Genomic DNA, 20,417 nt, shown 5'->3' on the forward strand with positions numbered 1-20,417 from the left:
TCTGGCTGACAGGTTTGGTTCTCACTCTTGCTTTCCCTTTTCCTTTTTCGTCACTTTTTTTGGGCGCTGATTTCCACTCACACCTGGTGTCATTTGTCCTGATTGCACCCTAATCATCTCTCATGCTCACTGTTTAAACACTCCTGTTTTTGAGCACGTTAGCTAGTTTGTTGCCACTCTTGTCTTGTTCTTGCTTCGTATCAGACTTGTTTTGCCTCTGTTGATCAAAATACGATTCTTTCACTTTTTCTGTCCCAATTGTGTACCAAACCTGGACTGAATAAATGACCTATTGTTACTGTCAGAACCAGAACAAATGGTAGACTGAATCGCGTAACGTTTTATATAAACGTTTAATGGGATATCGAGGAAATAAACGCGAGCGATCCGGTGCTTGCTGGACAGAGGGAGCAAGCAGCTCACAGGATCGGAGCGTAATCCGAATGCAGAAGTGATTCGCTGGGACGGAAGATCGGAGCGTGATCAGGGGCAAAAACGGGTCGATAGCCGGAGTAAGAGATCAGAACATGGTCGGTGGTCAAAAACGGGTCGATGGCCGGAGATAAAAAGGGAATAAGGAATAGACGAGTGTAATACGGATGAAAAACGGGACCGACGGGAGCCAGAGTCAAAGTGCTTGCATTGCGTATGCAGAGGTTCGCTGACGGACTGACAGAGAGTGGCTGGCACACTGGATATAAATAGGAGTGGAATAAATAAGGTAACTACAAACAGCTGGCGCCAAACGAGCGGGCACAGGTGAGTGCAATTAGTAATCATGACAGTTACGTTCATCCTTGCTTCCGCGCCACCTCGAAGGGGGTCCTTGACAGTTGTTAACTTCCCGAAAGTCCAGGGAATCCGACAGTGAAAAATATTTACTACAAAACACATGATGATGCTGAGAGATATTGAAAAAAAAATAACAAAAACATTCCTGTAATGTTAAGCGAGCTTTATTATATCCGTCTGTTTGGCTTCATAACATCCATTTAAACGTAAACCCGTCAAATGACTTCAGGTAAAGCAAATGGCCTACGACATTTTGAATGACACCATTTTTAACTAATTGCAAGTTTTCTTTTACGGTTCTACCTTATGACAAACTATGAAGGCCTGTTTTGAAAAAAACAAAAAACGTTATAACCAATTCGGCTTCAAAAATATTAAACCAATAGTGACTGATTCAAAAGCGAATTAACCCTTTGGTCAGCCAATGAATTCCCAACGTAAATATGTACATATTTATGTGGTGTTTTCAAATCAATGAAATGAACATGTGCAAAGCCAATAATGATTTATTTTTATGCACCCTTAAAGTGTGGACAATCAGGGATTTACATTTAAAAAGAGAAGTCAAACATTTATAAACGCTTAAACATTGTTTAGAAATTGGCCAAAGTACAATAAAACTAACATATGTTTTAAGGGCTGTCAACTGATTGTCTCCAAATGGCCACTTTTGGAAACACTTCATCTACTATTAGAAAAATGTGTACAATACAATGTTTAGTTTTTCAGATTGGGATCAAATTTGACATGGTACCGGGTAAAGCTTCTAGCTATTGTTTTGCCTGTCTTCCAGCTAAGATGCCTATGCTACACTCATCTGCAGGCATTTAATAGCAAAAAGCAAATCAGGCGAGAATTAAATCCTTCTATCTTTGTGTGTTTGAACTCAGATTGCTCAATGGTTATATAAGTTTGGGACAAAAATATTGCCTCACAAAAAAAGAACCAAAATCATCGACATTCTCCAAACAGTACAAGAACAGCATTCAATTAACTTCGGGTACGTCTTGGATGTGTATGCATCATGATTTCTGGACTTTTCATTTTAGTTTATCTCCCTCACAGTGGACAAGCACCTACGATGAAAATTTCAGACCCCTCCATGATTTCTAAGTGGAAGAAATATGAAAATAGCAGAGTGTTCAAATTACTTATTTTCTTCATATATATATATATATATATATATATATATATATATATATATATGTATATGTATATATATATATGTATAAATATATATATATATATATGTATATATATGTATAAATATTGATACATCATTGTATCATCATTTTATCCTTTTTGACACTTTTACGTTGACACCACGGATTTAGACAAATAACCAACAACAATGTTTTCAGCAGTTTTTTTCACATGACAGTGACAGTATAGTAAAACAATTTGCACTTGTAAAGCCGTGACTGCATTTTCCTTACTCCTCTTTGACGACCGGCCGCCTGCAGGCACGGATCGATCGACTCTCCATCAACGCCAAATTCACCATCTGGAGCTCCCGCTGCCAACAGCCTTTGCATTCAACCGCCATCCCATCAACAGCAAAGGCCTTCCTGTGTCTACTTATCGGATGTCAGCTTGCTTTCGTGACTTTACACTACAGGTAATTTTCCAAAGAGCACGCAGACCCATGGATGATCATGATTGCTATGTGCAAGACAAAAAAATGCAGTTCAGCTCCGCACACCAACTATACGTGAACTAAATTGGTTATTATTCTTTAAGTAGGGACCGAAATATTCTATTTATGTGTGTGAAGGCAAAAGTATAAAAGTATCTTAACATATACTGCACCTGCACACACACATAAGCAAAGGCTGGGAAAGAAAATGGATTGATTTGATTTATTGATTTTTTTTATTGTTTACCCATACAGAATATCCAATCCATCCCACTAATAGATAGACAAACGAAGTAACACTAAGGACAAAAGGGACACCAAACCAACAATAAATGTTTACTAGTAGTACTCTATTTACCATTCAGGATTACTTTTATTAATCAGCGTCATTATATCTTTACGATTTTTGTTTGGCGGCCCCAGGCTATAGTTTATCCAACTCGGTTCTAAATACCCATGACCTTTTACACCCAGGAAAAAAGAGAATTTGTTTCAAAACTTTCCCCTAAAATAGCCAATTTTGACATAAAAAGTATTTATTCTGTTTAAAATGATTTTAAAATGCATTAACTTATTTTAAATGATTCCCCTAGTAATGGAGTCAGGGAAATCTCTCTGAAAATTTGGTATTTTGATGTGCTCTAGTATCTCCACAAAAATAAATAAGTAAATGTATCCACCGTCCAATATAGTTATTTATTGTAAACGACTAGAAAAGAAATGTGATATTAAAAAAACAACTATTTTCATATAATATAAAGTAATAACAACTATCCCTGAATGCCCACATCCCCTACACCACTACCAATGAAAAAGTATTCGTTTAAAACAACCTGAAATTGACTAATCTTAAACCAAATCATATTGTTGCCAACCTTCTTTTCAGTGGTTGTTAAAAATATATGAATATATGAATACAATGATTACAGTTCAGCAAATAGCTGTAATGACCTCCAAGCATCTTCAAATATTTGGAATCAAATGTATGCCAGTAACTTTTTCTGCTACAGTCTGTTGCGCAGAAAAATAAAAAACTTTTTCCTTAATAAAGAACGTCCTGGAATATTCTTCATTGTCTTCTAATTAATATTTTCCTTTAGCTGCTGCACATCTTGCTATTCTTGAGAAGGTTCACTGATAAAAGTAGCACAAAGCGCCATGTTTCATATTTCCTGGCCCACCTAGGGGTGTCCAGGCGCATGGGAATAGCACACGGATGCCACTACTATATAGTGGGACGCCCCTAGCATAAGATTAATGCATTTACAGTGTGTGTGTGTGTCTTTGAAGAGAGAGAGAGAATGAGAGAGAGAGAGAGAGAGAGAGAGAGAGAGAGAGAGAGAGAGAGAGAGAGAGAGAGAGAGAGAGAGAGGGAGAGAATGAATTACATGCAGCCTCAGTGTTTTTTTTTCTTTCCTGCTCCTCCCTAAGCGGCCCGTCTCTGTGATGATATGTGGAACATATGGGAAATTATTGTGGCCTTATAAAGGGCTGTTGCCTTCAGCAGACATGCAATAAATTAAGCAGTTTGCACGGAGGAAGAAAAACAGCAGCTCTTTAGGAACACTTAGGACAGCTCTCTCTGTATCCCCCCAATCCACCCTTCCACTCTGTCATCCTAACGCAGGCCACAACACAATCCCTGCCTGTTCGCCTCTTGGAGCACAGTGGGATGTGGCCGCACAAATTGCACACATAAGGCTGGTAAAAATAATGTTGTAATAGCTTTTATTGGGCGGCAAGCATGATGTGAGGTTTTAGAGGCCTAAAAATGGCTATTGACATGTTGAAAACACCTAAAAATTTAGTTTGTGGTAGAGGAAAGGAAGGGGCCATGAGAGAAACTCTTCACAAATCGTCAGTGAAACCTGCAGAATACAAAACCTAAAAGAGCGCCAAAAAATGTTGGCACCATGAACAGCGAACAGTAAAGGCACAATGTGCACCGCAAGCAAAAGCCACCTAAACCAATGAAAGTGTAATAAATAAAATCAATAATCGGATTACACATACTGTACGTACAGCCAACATTGTTTCCAAGATCCTCCAGAAATTTCAATTGGGATATGAATGACATCCGCTTTCATTTCTAACTCGGACTTACATTTTGGCAAGGTTTTGCTCCTCCCCTACACCTGAGTCAAATGATTTGGGTTATCCCCGTTTTTATTTATCATCATCAATACTGTAGAGGGGGCAGCACAGCAGTGGTTAGCGCGTGTGCGGCACAGTTCTAAGGTCTTGGGAACCTCCTGTGTGGGTTCAAATCCAGCTACCGGACTTACTGTGCGGAGTTTGTATGTTCTCCCCATGCTTGCGTGGGTTTCCTCCGGGCACTCCGGTTTCCTCCCACATTACAAAGACAGGTTGATTGGCCGGTCCAAATTGTCCCTAGGTGGGAGTGAGCGTGCAAGTTGTCTGTCCCTGTGTGCCCTGCGATTGGCTGGCAACCAGTTCAGGGTGTCCCCTGCCCACTGCCCGATGATTGCTGGGATGGGCTCCAGCCCCCCCGCGACCCTACTGAGGATAAGCGGTGCAGCTAATAAGATGAGATGAGATGAGATGAGATAAGATGAGAAGACTGTAGAGGTGAACAGCTAAATCATGTATGTCAGCCAGTGTTAGGTGCATTGCTGAAAAATAGTGATAGGTTACAGTTACTAGTTACTTTATTTAAATGTAACTCATTAACCCATCGAATTACTGATACCAAAAATTAGCTCGATACACCGGAAGTAACGATCTAGCGTCAAATTTCCTTATATGCCCGCATTGAAGCTAACTAAAAATGCTTTTAAACGGCAAAACAATAAAAGAAATGAAAGAAAATGTGTACACCAAAATGTGGAAGCGGTAAACACTTCATAATTCATGTCTTGGTGCAATATGAAATTTGCAATCTAGCACAAAGCAGAGAGATCCCACATCCATTCCGTCTCTGGGTTAAAACCACTCGAAGATCTCCCTTACGGTACTATCCAAGATGTTCTGTTTTTTTTCTCCAGGCATGGTGAATAGCAAAAATAATTTTACTTATAAACGTACCAAATTTCAGCACGCTTTCACCATAAACTCATTGCTTATGTATGCCCCATTGTTTGAGTTTGTTTGTTGTTCCTGTATTAACCACGCAACCAAACCCACGCACTACCTACTATTCGCTACTGGTGACACAAAATCAAATGTGCGCTTACAACCTGACTCCCTCAGTTCAGTGTTTCATTTTATAGTATGTTTGGCTTAGGTGCAAGTACATATCGTAGGGAGAATATCTCCATGAGGAGAAATTCAGCTCACTTAGTTCCATATTGTAAGTAGTTATAAACATGCCCACCCTTCAGGGACGCAGATAGTGTAGTGTACCACAGATTGTATGTGACAATATAAGTAAATCAGAGTTATTCAATGTCGACATTTGATGAATAATGCAAAAATGTGCCATGTAGTAAATGACAGGTGGGTTACAAATTTTATTAATGACTTGTTACAGTGGCCGTTACCAAGAAATGTTAGTAATAGTGTTACATGAACATGTTCCTTTGTAACCTCTTAAGTCCAACACAGAAGTTGGTAGTCTAAAACTTGAACTGAGCCCAAAGATTGTGGACACAAACAAATTATGTATTTGATTTGCAACCAGATACGGGTAAGTAAAATTACAAATACTGTCTTCCAAGCCAAGCGCCTTCATTTGGGCTGAAATGGGAAATATTTCGTTGTCATGGCAACCTGGCACCAGCCACAGCCCACCTCCCAGCTGTGGGTAGGTTTAAGAGCTGGGCCGCCGGGCCGTCGCATTGATGCAGCCCGCTTGCTGTGAACGGCCTTTCAGCTTTGAGAATAGCGTCTGGACTAATCTGTGAAAGTTGCGGCGCTCTGAACCGACCGCCAAGCCCGTTCCCACTGAAGCGGCAGGCCGGGCTCAGCATCCTTGCTTCACACTTGATTGGTCCTTCCTGTGGCAGGACTCTCCTACCCGCTGGGCGTGTGGGCCCGCCCCCAACCCTCACCCCTTCCTTTTCTATTGGTTTACCCATGCACTGTAATTACCGGCAAACAGGCCCAGGACCCTTGCAAACATACAAACCAAGTTTGGGTCGAGCAGGCCTCTGTATAACTGTGACAGGCCGCGAAGTGGACTTCGTTGTGGCCTCGAGTCCAAACAAATTCACCTGAAGGTTATTTGGACGAAGTGCTGAATATCTTTTTGTTGGCCTCCAATCCTCAACCTGCCCTGCAGGGATGCAAGATTTTAATGTGTGACCGTTTCAGACACTCAATGAGAACAGTATGTGTGTGCGTGTGGCAATGGAAAAATACCAAGTTGATGTTGAGCAAAAAATGTGAGAACCATTTGCTTGTAAGTGCCTCAAATCAAAAGGATGACATCTTACTTTTTCAACAATGGGCAGTAGGTTGGGCCCTATTTAAGTTTCATCAGCAAAGGCCTGAATATGGAGTGAAGTTATGAGTAAACACTTCCTGTGGCATTTTTCATTGATCAGGCTTATCTAAAATATGTATTTAATGTGTAATTTAAAAGGTAGAATTTCCAAAATGAACATTTTGACAGGCAAAGGCCTGATTATGATGTGATACCATGAGAAAACACGTCTTGTGATGTTTCAGATGGATAGGGGCCCCACGGCCAATTTGGCCCAAAAATAAAGGCAATCAGAGCTGTGCTTTTAAAATGTTTTATTTCTTTCATTTAATATTTTTATGGGCAATTGAAATTTGGGTTAAAAAGACTAAAATTCTCATTTTGGAAATGTTCCCTGTTTATAAGAACCACCCTACCGGATACAATATAAGGTACATTTACCATGACCAAACAACAAATCTGAATGCCTATTTTATCATCCTAACCCATTTAAAACTTTACTATGGAAAAACTACTCATACTCCTTGCCATCTTGATAAAAGCCGTAATCGTAAGCCGGCTGTGATTTTTGGATTGTGAGCTTCAATGAAGGATGCCAGACATACGGTTGCGCTTTATTAAAATACAGCAATGCTGTAAGTTTGATTTTTGCAAACCGGAGATGGAATAAGAGCTTGCTCTGTCCACTCCACACATCGGCTCGGTATTGCAGTACCTCCGGGAACGGTGCATTCGCACTGATCGCTGCATAGTTCTGTGGCTAGGACCTTGACTCGGCCTCTTGGCTGAGAGCAAGTGTCTCGGCCCCTTGGCTTTGTAGCATATTATGATTTGACCGATAACGGATAATGGATAATTGATAAAGAATATAGAACAATAAACCTTACAAAATCCCTCCCCCCATCTTACTTTTTAACCTTACCTATACTTTCAAACTCTAATTAAATTATTCCTGCTATTTTCAAACGCTAAATTAATGGACAGTTTGTATTGTTTAGCTTCTCCTACGAGAAAAAACTGTATTCATCAAAAAAACAAAAAACAATATTGGTTCAACCATAAGCAGAAATACACAAACTGTCATGTAAACGTGCTTGTTTTTAAGTTGACATATTTGCATTTATTTTACATAACACGAGCCTCACCTGGAGAGACGGACATCAGTGTCAGACATCCCGCTGCTACAGGTATATCCTAACTGGTAAGATATTTTAAGAACCTCTCCGCGAGCTACTCGCGTGTTTTTTAGGGTGCTACCTGGTGCCGATGGGCACCACGTTGGAGATCCCTGCTTTAAATCCTCCTTCAACTTTCAAACCCTTCTTTGTGACCCTATTTTCACTTTCAATTTGAATCCTTAGATCAACTTTTAAACCTCATTTTAAAACCCTTGTCTGACGCTCAAACTCTAGACTTAGGGCCCGGTCACACAGCCGTAGAAATTTCTGCCTGTGAGGCGGACGCTATTGGACGCTTTGAGATCGCCATACAGACGAAATACAGTGCTTAACACGCGGTCGGAAATTCGCGCGCGGGTGGCAGCGCGAAAAGTTTTGCGCTGCTCAATTCTTTAGAGCGCAGGTACACAGCCTTTCACGGGCGTATCGAGGCTGAACCACGCTGTTGGGCGCTTTTGGACGCTTTGAGACCGCCATATAAAAGAGATACAGCAGTGCTTTACTCGCGGTCGGAAATTCACACGCGGTTGGCCGCGCGAAAAAGTTTTAAGCTGCTCAAAACTTTGAGCACGTGTTAACCGCGGGCGGCACACGAGGTAATGACGCGGAAATGACGCGGAACGACGTGCTCTGGCCGCGGCCAGGGCGTGGTTACACATGGGTAGGACGGGAAGTTTCAGCGGATAATCGTGGGTGGAGCATGGTAATAGCATGTTCTGCACCTGTATCGCGGTGTTATTACGTGAAATTAGCGTGTTACGCGTGTGACGGTCAAACGCCTTTCTCCGCGTATATACAGCGCGATTTGCCGAGCACACGTCAGTTGTGCTTGAGAGGTCAAGGGGTGAACATGGATCCCCGTCACAGTAGTGACCTCGTCTTAATCCATTTTTATTTCTTGACATTTCTTTTCATTTCATAACAAGATAATAAAATAAAAATGAAAAACTATTACAATAATAACATATTGGCTTCTTCGGTGCCATAGCTTGAAATCTTGATCTTCACGGGACTGTGTCTTGAGCGGTTATGATTTCTAGAGCCCGGTGTTATGCCGAGAAATACATCCCTGCCGAGATTTGCATCCCCCCGCTACTACTACCACTTTTACCTCGTTTTATCTCACTTTTATATCACTTTTAGGGAATATACTGGCAAACATATAACCAAAACCACTTCGTCTTGCATTTGTTGGGAATGTAATACAACTTAAACCATTCCGTCTTTGTTTTTGTTGTGAACGTAATCGAACGGTAATGCACACCGTACATAAATCCTCCCCCCTCGCGTGAACGCGCATTCTGCTGCGCTTCCAACAAAAGCGATCGTATTCTATATAAAACACTTATTAAACAATAAAGCGAGCTAATTATAACAATTGGGAGATCCTAGTCTATATAACGCGTTCATTTAAACAATAAAGTGTGATCGTATTCTACAAAATGCGTTTGTTAACGCGGATGAAAAAGTCACCAACGTCAATTCACGCTTCCAACAAAAGCGATCACGGCAGAATGCGCGTTTTTGCGAGGGGGTGGGGGTGGGGTTGGGGGTTTGCGTAGGAGTCGGATTTGGGCACAACACCGGCTCGGGAGCTTTTATACCCGTGGTCCACACGAGAAAATGACGCGGAAAAGACGCGATGAGTTAGCGGAACAGTCGCCGGCGTCTGTTTTGCGGGCATACCACCGATGAACAGTGGGTTGGCCAATTTTGCGCATTTTCCATCGCGGGCAACCACGGGCAAAAAAAAAACGCAAAATTTTAGCCGTGATTCAGCCGCAAACGGCTGTGTGACCGGCCCCTTACTTTCAAACCCTATTTTGAAGACCTTATCTTGCTCAAAGATAATCTGAAAACTGCGCCCTACTTTCAAGACTGCTTTGAAACCCGAATATTACATTCATACATTACTTACATCAAAACCCTATTTCTACTTTTTGGCCAGTATTTTGAACTCTGGTAATCTTTTCAAAAGCAAGATCAGATTGCATTTATTTGATTAATTTTCTCGCACCTAAAAACCATGTCAATTGGAGTTCCAGTTGATAACAATTTGAACTGGAGTTCTAGTTAATAACATTTTGGTTTTTATCAGCAATACTTCTAAAAAAATGCATTTGTTTCCAAACAGCATTGCATTATCGACTGAGGTCTTACGTGGAAATGAACACAGTAATACACCGAAAAAAAATAAAACCTCAACAAGAACTCTTGTGGGTGAATGACCACATTTCCTTCTAAGGAAATTGTCTAAAATTGTGATTGGAGGATTTTTTTATGTGCATTGTTCATTTTGACTGTTGTCAAATGAATTAGCAATGGAGTCCTTTGTAGGAAGTTTCAACTTTCAACGACGACATTTCTGGATTGCAGCAAAAAGCATGTTTGGATAATGCACATAAAATCTAAAGTGGAAGGTCACCATTGCCATAGTGACGCTTTTACAGCATGGATTTTTTCACCATCAGAAAGAAAGAACAAACACTTAAAAGACCAGAACATGGGATGATTCCGACTTCATTTAATGAAATGGAAGACCAACTACGTGTGTGTGTGTGTGTGTGTTTGTTTAACAGTGGCAGAAAGACTGCTGTGAAAATGGTCATTAAAACAAAAAAGCTGGTGGTGACTTTGGCAACACTGAACTGTACGTTTGAAAAAATAAAAATAAAATACAAAAAACACTAATAATCTATTATCGCAGTAGTGCAACAATGTGGTTTGAGTCACAGTCAGGAGTAGGGAATTAAGCATTAACTTGACAATCTACTTTGACAATTTTTCATTCTGTGCTACTGCCTGTCAAAGTGATCTTTTGTAATATATAACATGATGACAGTCATAAGAGTTAGATCAACATGAATGGATTTTTTTTGTGTGCAAATTTTGCATATTAGGGAGACTGTGTAGTATTTGATCACTAGATGTTGCTGTATTATTTTGTAGTATAGTGCAGCTAAAAATGAGTGCTCTTAGGGTGGGTTGGTAAGTCTTTAACTAAGACCACTAGAGAACCACTAATCTTGGTTATCCTCATGTCATGTAAAATAATTATATTATTAATTAGATCTTGCTTTTGAGTATTTAAAAAAAATGCATATCCATATAATGAATTATTGCTTATTATTCAAATCAATATTGTTCTTTTGATAAATGAAGTGTTTCAACTACTATTCATCCATCCATTTTGTGTGCCCCTTATCCTCAGTAGGGTAGCTGGGGTGCTGGAGCCCATCCAAGCTATTTTCGGGCACAACCCTGAACTGGTTGCCAGCCAGTCGCAGGCACACAGAGACAGACAACTCACACACTCATTTTCAGCTGAGGAAAATTTGAACCGGCCAATAAACCTGATATGTATGTTTTTTGGAATGTGGAAGGGTACCTGATTGCCAGAGGAGGCCCAGGCAGGCCCGGGGAGAACATGCAAACTCTGTACAGGGAGGCTGCAATAGCTGGAATTAATCCCTGGACCTGCACACCGTGTGGCTGAGCACCAAACACCCAGTCACCGTGCTGCCCTTCTTTTACCACTGGGCAACGATAAATAATACCAAACGTCTCTTTAAAGTAATGGTTCACTAATACTGTGCTGCCCCTGGAGCGGTGCGCGGCTTCGCCAAAGAAAAAGTCACTCACATGATTACTCAAAAGTTATCACGCACCGTTTGACATCAAAACTTTTTTTTTTTTACAGTCCAAGAATAAAGTGCATCTCCACTACATTGGTAAAGCATACGCGTTTTGTTCTTTCATAGCACAGAAAATGAGTATGAAGTGCAGACCCTCAAGGGACTCAATGAAAAGACAAGCGGAGGAAGACAGGGATAAAGAGAAAAACGAAAGTCTACCGAAAGCAAAGACGAGGAAGTTTGACGACGCCTATGTAACATGCCGCTTCACGTAGTTTTCGAACATGTCCAACAATCATCGCGCTTGAGAGCATTTCATTTTCCTACAGGGTACATGACGGATAATTATTGAGATAGATAGATAGATAGATAGATAGATAGATAGATAGATAGATAGATAGATAGATAGATAGATAGATAGATAGATAGATAGATAGATAGATAGATACTTTATTCATCCCCGAAGGGAAATTCACTTTTCCAGCAGCATCCCTGAGCTGAGAACAATCGAAAATAAAACGGGAGCTGCTGGAGTGGCTGCCATTCGTGACGGCGCCGGAGAAACGATTCAATTTGAATCATGTACAAACAATTGAATCATGTACAAGAAACGATTCAATTTGAATCATGTACAAACAAACAAACAATTGAATCATGTACAAACAAACAAACAAAATATTTATGTTTCAATAAGTGGAGTGTTATGCAATTATTCAATATTTCTGTCACACAAATATTTGATTTTAAATATTAGGACTTTCAAATACAGTGGTACTTCTTTAAATGAGCACATCTAAACACAAGAATTTCAGTTTATGAAATTTTTTAACACGAGCAGTCCCAGAGGCTACCACTAAATGTTCACTGCTTGTGACTGCTTACCGCTTGCAATAGCTCGTTCAGTTTGCGTGTGCGGACTACTAAGGCAGAAAAAATGAAACATAAAATAATCATTTTTTTGTGTGTAAATTCATTTAAAGTTACAGTAACTTTCACTTTAAGTGTACAATAAGTACTTAGGTATCATTAACAGACTTGATTTAATTCCAGGTAACCCTTGCCAATAGCACCCCTTATTAAGAATTGCAAAACCACTTATTAAGCGATAAGAAAACTTTCAAACACTATTTGGCACCTATATACTCACAGCAGGACAGACTATGCAGAGTACCGCGACAATATTAGTAATCTATGATGACATTGTTATCTACTGCCAGTGACTGAGACCATCCGGATTAGGGCCAAATGGGAAAGACGAGATTGATCTAACAAAAAAGTGTTTTTTTTTTTTTGGTTTTGTTTTCAATTTTCTGTTCGAAAAATCTTATGCAGCGAACACAACTTGATTAGATTAAAAAAAAAAAAGGTATCAAATACAGGGAGAACGTACACATTGACAGGTATGAGATCTTCGTCACTCCCCCACTACTCCGTACCAACCACACTCCTCTGTTGCACTGCTTTAAAGAAACAGTTCTGAACATATTGTATTTGCCTGGAAAAATACAATGAGGTGTTTGTGTTTCACCTTTAAAAAACAAATCATTACTTTATTAGGGGCAAAGGCTGAAAACATGCTTTTTGCATGCGTTCTAGCCACAGTGCGAAGGTGGGCGAAGGTGGACCAGCACCAGCCCCACCCACAAAAGGACCCTTGCCACAGCGTGTCTGTTCCCCATACTTATTAGGGATATTTTTTGCCTGTCGCGGACGGGCAGGGGACCCGCCGGCAAGCCTCTTCACATGGCTCGGCCTCTGTCAGCGCTGATCAAAAGACGTTTCTTCACATCTCCAAACGGCAGCCAAAGAAGAGAAGAAAGGAACCGCAGAAGAAAAGAGCCAGAAGGGGGCATACTGCTCGCTGGCTTGCTCGCTTTCTCTCTCTTTCTACTCTGCTTCTTTTGGTGAATGACTATTTTTCTTAATGCCCCCCCACCCATCTTCTATATTTTTTCCTTCCTGGCACAAAAACAAGAAAGCATAACAGCACCCCCTTCCCGGTTTTGGCTCCAACAAAAACAATTATCCTCAGGTAAAGAATGACTATACAGAAAGACAATAATACCAAGGGAAGGCTGGCAGCTGTTGAGTGGGGTTGGGTGGTGTTTTAAGGAGCACAGGGGCATATTTGAGGTTCTCACAAATGGGACCAGTTTCCCAAAAGCAGGCAGGACCCCCTCAGTTGCGGTAATGAAAAGTGTAACTTTAGCCTCGCAGCTGTACGTCTCAATCCATAATCCCCAAAATCCAGGCCCAGAGAGCCGCCTCCCTAACGTGAGCCCGACTGGCCCATATTCAGTCCTGTATTGGTCGCCGGGCGACATGTGCGCCATTGCAGACTCCTTTCTCTGTTTAGGGAAAACGGTTTATCGCCCGGTTTTTGGATCACCCTACTATTTCCCCTAAAAGCCGCCATAATGGAATCAGAGCTTTGGGCTGGCAAATGGGCTCATTCTGTGGATGCGTCATTGCAGTGTGTAGGTGAGTGTGTGGATTAACTTCTGTCTATGGGAGCAGATGGGTGGGTGTGAGGTAAGGTGGGAGCACCAAATTCAGTACCTGTGACAGGGTGATTCCACATTAAGATTTTCATGATAAGACTGTCTAGAGCAACAACAAATGCTAGTGTTACATTAATACTATGAAGTATTTATAGGCCCATAAGACAATTAGTTTTTCACCACTGAACAGAAAACCTATTTAGCTCTAGAAAGTTGTTGGATTCTAGTAACATAAGTTCAGTATGAAGAAAAGGTTACAATTTAAAGGATGTTAGATGAACGCTCAACGGTGTGGACACTGAATGGAAGCAACTCTGGTGATTTTGAATACTTATTACATATGAAGGTTTAATTGTTGCTGGATTTTTTTACATATGGATATTCTCAATTCATTAGAAGTGCATAGGTTTGATCCTGGTGAGGACATGGTGAGGGCTCAATAATGGTGGCGCCGCGTCCTCTACATCCATGACAAAATGATTTCCCTAATTAAATACATTGTCTCGATTCTTTATGCTTTATAACGTAATGATTAACTTAGAAAAAGTAGCAAAAATTCAATTGTGAGATTAATATTAGAAAAGTGTCAACACCTGTACGTGTTAATTTAACACGTCTGAAAATTTTCCCTTGTGTTGTTTTGTGTATTTATTTAATCAAACGGTGGAGAATTTTATCACCATACAGTTTGCGCAACAACAGTTTAGTCCTCCCTGCCCCCAGAAAACTAACAGTTTAACACTTCAAAAAGTGTTATCCTAACACTCATGGGTTTACTTTTTTGTGTCAATCAAATGCTTGCAATCTTATTCTTTGAAAATATTTGAATATATTTATACTGGGAAGAGATAACTTGAAATTGTGATGCAGAATTCAAATAGGACAAACTAAATTTGAAGATGTGTCACGTAAGGATGTCTATCATGTCTGCTATGACATGATCTGCTATTTTAGGACATATGACACAACATGGGGGATATCTGACAAGAGAGTTGTGCAAAACTGAATCTCAAATGGGAAACATCAACATCTGCAACTCATATTTGTCACAGGGTAACCAGAGCTTACAGTGTAAGCGTCACGGTTGAGAGGTTCCAGCCAGAAAAATGACAAGCAGCTTGTGGTCTGTACCAAAGCATAAAGTCAGTCTTTGTGCGTGTGTGTTTGTGTGTGTATTTGTCAACCGGTTATCTGTCACGTGAGACCCCACTCGGCGGAAAGACAAAAAAAATAAAAAATACTGCTACACCATACAACGCCAGACTGTGAAAGCGCCTTTTAAATCATATTTGTCTCTAGTAATTATTCTGGCACTTTAGGGAACAAAAAAATGGCGCTAATTGGAAAAATTAAAAGCAATTAATGTCGCCAGAGCTGATAAGGACATTTCAAAGGACGGGTTCATGGTATTGATACCTTTGGATGGTTGTACTTCACCTGAGAAGTGATGTGAATGTGCAATAAGTTTATATTTTAATAGGGACTCATTATAGCGAGGGCATAGATTGGTTTTTAACTTGAAAGAATGGTAGAGGACTTCACCACAAAAACCCTCAAGGTGCAATGTCCAATCTGTTCTAAAGGTTCTCCCATGAGCCCTCTCATTTTAATAAATATACTAGGTTACAAAAAGCACGTCTGTTCTCAAGGGTGTGGCTATCAAAGAACTGCTCAATACTGCCAAAGATGTAAAAGGTACAAAATAGTCAAAACAAGGAACAACAGTCAATAGAATAGAATAGAATAGAATAGAATAGAATAGAATAGAATAGAATAGAATAGAATAGAATAGAATAGAATAGACTTGTCATTGATGGAAATGTGATACAACATTTTATGCAAGGAGAATATACTTAGCATTATGCCCTTCTTATGTCGCACAGGCAAAAAAAAAACAGAGTAATCATATAATAAAGAGTATAGAAAGAAATGTAGGATAATAGACCGTAATAATAAATACGAATATATATATATATATATATATATATATATATATATATATATATATATATATATATATATATATATATATATATATATATATATATATATATATATATATATATATATATATATATATATATATATATATATCATAATCACAACATAGTGCTTGGACAGACGAGTGTTATATTGTCTGAAAAACACAATAACAAACAAGTTATCTAACAGTGTGCCGCTGCAGAAATCTTATAAAAAAATGCTTTTATATTTCAATGTCAACTTAAAAGCTTTTGAAAAATTTAAAACCGACCAAAACAGGGCCTAAAATCATAACCGTGGATAAAAATCAAGCACCGCATTTAAAAAGTGAACCTGGTCCTCGACCAATGCTAATGCAGACAAAATGGCCGCTGTTGCTAAGCGAGCAGGGAAGAAGATGGAGCTGATCTTTGAAGATTTACACCAACAGGGCCCCGCCTCTTTGCCCTCTGCAGCAAATCACTTCCCATAAACACGCACACACAAAAGTTTGTCTTGGATATTAAACGGTCTGCAGGCTACGGACTTTTACCGAATGTCCCAGCGGCGTAAATAAAATAAGAGCAACTTCTCGTTGGGAACGAGCGATTACATAAATATTTTGAGGCCGAATTTGGAATTTGAAGATGACTGTGATGTGACAGCTTCATCCGAAAGTCTGTTTGAGTAGCGGCAGTTGAAAGCGATTGCGAGTATGACACAAGGAATGTCTTCAAACGACCCCCAAAACCCCAACCCACTCAAACCCTTCGTCCTCCCCACACGTAAGGTTAACTTTGAGTAATCATGTGAGTGACTTTTTCTTTGGAAGCCTCCATGGAAAGGCGGAGGACTCCTAACTTTCTTCCTTTGCTGTACTCTTACTTTTTGGGCGCATTTCAAGTGTGCATGGGAGGAGGTAAACACACTTTTTTGGGAGAAGATGCTTCGTTTGTCTCCAGCTACAAAGATGCAAAGACAAGAAAGACGTCACTTTGATTTATTTCAGCCTTTTCAGGCGGTTGCACGACAGTAAATACTTGAAATTGCCATTAAGGCGAATCTCAATTAAATCGTCTTCGTTTAAAAAAAACTCTTTTAGTTGTTGCACACTCGATATCGCACGCATGATAAAAAGGAAAACAAAAGATGTTTAATCTTTGAACAAGTATGTAAATAAAGAGATGGGATATAGCCAGGAATCAGTCAAACAGATGGCACAAGACTTTCATTGTTGCAAACGTCGACATCTCAATTGTTTTACTTGCTGTTATTTTTTTGAATTTCTGCTTTTGATCAACTTGCATTTATAGTTGTTGATGTCGGCAGCTGGCCGACAAAAGTCTCTTGAAGAATCAAATGAAAGACGGGCAAGCTTCAACTTAAGAACGTATCAACTTATTTGCTTTTGCTAGTACTTTAGTAAATCGAAAAAAACAAAAAACACCAGCACTATAAAAAAATATAATACAGATGTTGTTCCAGTATTAACTCTCCTATTGTCTTCAGGTCAAAAAGACCCGCCACTGTGTTAAAACCCACCCCCCAAAAAACTTCAATTTAGTTAACTTTACATGTTATGACCTTTCTTGGATTGTTCCCAGCAGTAGGGAAAAAAAACATTTTTTTTAATTTCACTTTTCCATGCAAGATTGCACTTAAAATGAAGACAAAATAGGAGTTAGGTTAAGAGCTCACTTTTGTTGTATATACAGTGAAATTAAATTACCGTAGGTTACTGCAAAATTAATTCAAGTGACACCGGAAAATGGCCAAAATTGCAATTAGTTTTCTGATTTTTGATTGTGTTTGAATCGGGCTTTAATTCTCACACTCAACTGTGTGCGTCATGGGGAAATAATATGTAGATCGTGTTTTACAATTAATTGATTAATTTTTCATTTCTGGCTTACTTGATCAAATAGCATTAATAATAATGCATTGCCTTTTTAATTGATCATTCAATTTAATTTATTATGAACACACCGAAATTCAAACATTGGAATATCAAATAACAATATTCATCAGACGCTAAAGGTTTGCATTTTGCAAAAAAAAAGTTTTTAAGTTGCAAAAAACGGGATCAAAAGCAAACACAAATCTTTACATTTCCATGCTTATGTTAATTGTAGAAAGCACAAAATACAAATATTCTTTACTCTTGCTACGTTATGTCACTTTCAAGTGAAAGGAGTATGTCAATCTATTGTCTTTTTTGGGGTGTCTTTGCAATGTTTACATTTACATTGTAAACATTCCATAAATTAAAAAAGACACACATACTGCAATTTGTCTTTATTTTGGATTACAGTCACATGATATTAACTCATTTAATACGTGATAGTTTTAATATCTCACCGTTTTCAGTTGGTGTAAAATTAGCAGCAAGATTTTTTTTTCAAATTAAATGTAACTGTAAAGGTGATCAGTATTTTGTTTTCGTGCTTATCGATTGTTTTTTTGTAATTTCAATGTTGGCAATGATCCTAATAGCGAGTAAGGTAAAATATGGGGAAGGAGTGCCAGAGGCAAAAAAATCAGTGCTTTTTGACAATAATGGGATAGCTGAATCTGGTCACCTGAAAGAAATGTCACCCTAATGATTCCATATAAGTTGCGACATGGCTTCCTTCCTTTTCTGTAAAATACAAAGAAAGAAAATATTCATGTCATCTGGCAAAAGGACATAAAAAACTACTGATGATGTCGTTGGTAGGTACGGCAATTTCACACTGCCAAATGAATGTCACCTCTTATTTTATGCCACACTTTCACAATTGAGCTTATCTGTCTCGTTTCAACGATTGGATTTGTATTGGACACAATTTCTAAATAAAATCTTCCGCCAGCTAATACTTTTTATGCCGGCTTTTCGTGCAAGTGCATGTTGACTTTGCTACGCGTGTCGAGCATGAAAGAACGTTTGTCAAGTCGCTGGCGAATGTGGAGCAAGTCAAAAAACACGCACGTCACTCAGCATTTGCTTGCCTGACAACAGGACCGGCGCGCACATGCACCCAGGGTCTTTGTGCAGGTGCCCATTTGATGGACTTTGACTTTGAAGCAAATGAAAACAAAAGCTGCAGATTATCTTGGTGCAAAAAGTTGGCAGAAAAAGGAACAGAGTTGATGTGCTGCAAAATACATATATTATATTGATATAAGTTAAAGAAATATAAATGCAAACTGGAATGATGTTGATTTTTTTCTAAATTCCGTTTTTGTGGGGTAGGGTTCTCTTTTCTTATTTTGTTTTCACTATGTCTTTCCTGCAAGAAAGAAAAAATGGGATAACGGTAGGCAATTAAAAGTTTCTGGTTCAGCCTACTACCTTACGGCACATGCTTATATTTTATATCATTGTATCGCACAGATGTTTTGTGCCAAAATTTCGATGATTTATTTCTTTAGTTAGTGATTTGAAGTGGTTTTGTGCTGTGCCCATAAAAATGCAGTTAAACAAGGCAGCAAAGTGTAGTCTTGGTTCAAATTCAAGGCTGAAGACCAATCTGTGAGGCCAAAAAAAGAGCAATTTGCTCAGTTGAAGTGTTAGGGATGATTTATTTGCTTGCTTATTTATGGACTGGCAGAAGATTGTTTGGGTAATTAGCAACATCAATTGCGTACTTTTTGTTTCCAGGCTAGGTGAGTCTTTATTTCTCACCTGAATCTATTTTAAAGCAAATATTGTATGATTAACAATGGTGTATTTGATAGCATTCTTTTTATTTGTTTTTTAGCAAAAGTGTCCAAGAATTAGAATTTGTATTTTCACAAAAGTTAACAAATGGGTTTTATGTATTTTTTTTGCGGGTGAAGGCACACTAGTTATACATCTTTGTTATTGTAACCTTTATCTTCTAATACGTGAAGAATGCAATTTAAAGTACATAGAATCATTTCTTTATAAATCCAGTTTAGCTGTATTCTTAATAGCTTACAGTTTTAAGCCCAGCAATATAATTTGCTTCTACTAGGCTAAAATAAGCCAGGACAAGCTCGACTAGCCTAAGGTTGAATGCTATGCTATGCTATGCTATGCTATGCTATGCTATGCTATGCTATGCTATGCTATGCTTTGCTATTCTTTGCTAGTCCATGCAATGCTATGCCATGCTATGCTATAATAAAGCACAGATCATTTGTAAATGGTATAGATGTCAATTTTGAGCAAGGTGAAAATACTTAATTAAGTGAAATGACACTAACTTTTCATACCATTCGATCGACTCATAAATGAGTTGCTTTCATTGCGATTAAGCAGCAATTCAAAACAGTAATCTTTCGAATAACACATGTATTGACACCTGTTATGTGCTTTACTATAAA

General features: G+C 39.0%; 1 long non-coding RNA gene and 1 pseudogene across 1 annotated transcript in view; both read left to right on the forward strand.

Annotated features, from left to right (window-relative positions):
* The first annotated feature begins 7,425 nt into the window (after positions 1 to 7,425).
* LOC148359483 (U2 spliceosomal RNA) lies at positions 7,426 to 7,549 on the forward strand (annotated as a pseudogene).
* A 6,261-nt stretch (positions 7,550 to 13,810) lies between these two features.
* Positions 13,811 to 20,417, forward strand: part of LOC148359484 (uncharacterized) — a 37,583-nt gene continuing 30,976 nt past the window's right edge. Inside the window, exon 1 of the long non-coding RNA XR_015851424.1 lies at positions 13,811 to 14,106. This is a non-coding gene — a long non-coding RNA (uncharacterized LOC148359484). The remainder of the gene's footprint in view (positions 14,107 to 20,417) is intronic.

This window comes from Urocampus carinirostris, chromosome 9 (genome assembly GCF_059441175.1).
Source record: "Urocampus carinirostris isolate Australia breed hairy pipefish chromosome 9, RoL_Ucar_1.0, whole genome shotgun sequence".
In the NCBI taxonomy this organism is placed as follows: domain Eukaryota; kingdom Metazoa; phylum Chordata; class Actinopteri; order Syngnathiformes; family Syngnathidae; genus Urocampus; species Urocampus carinirostris.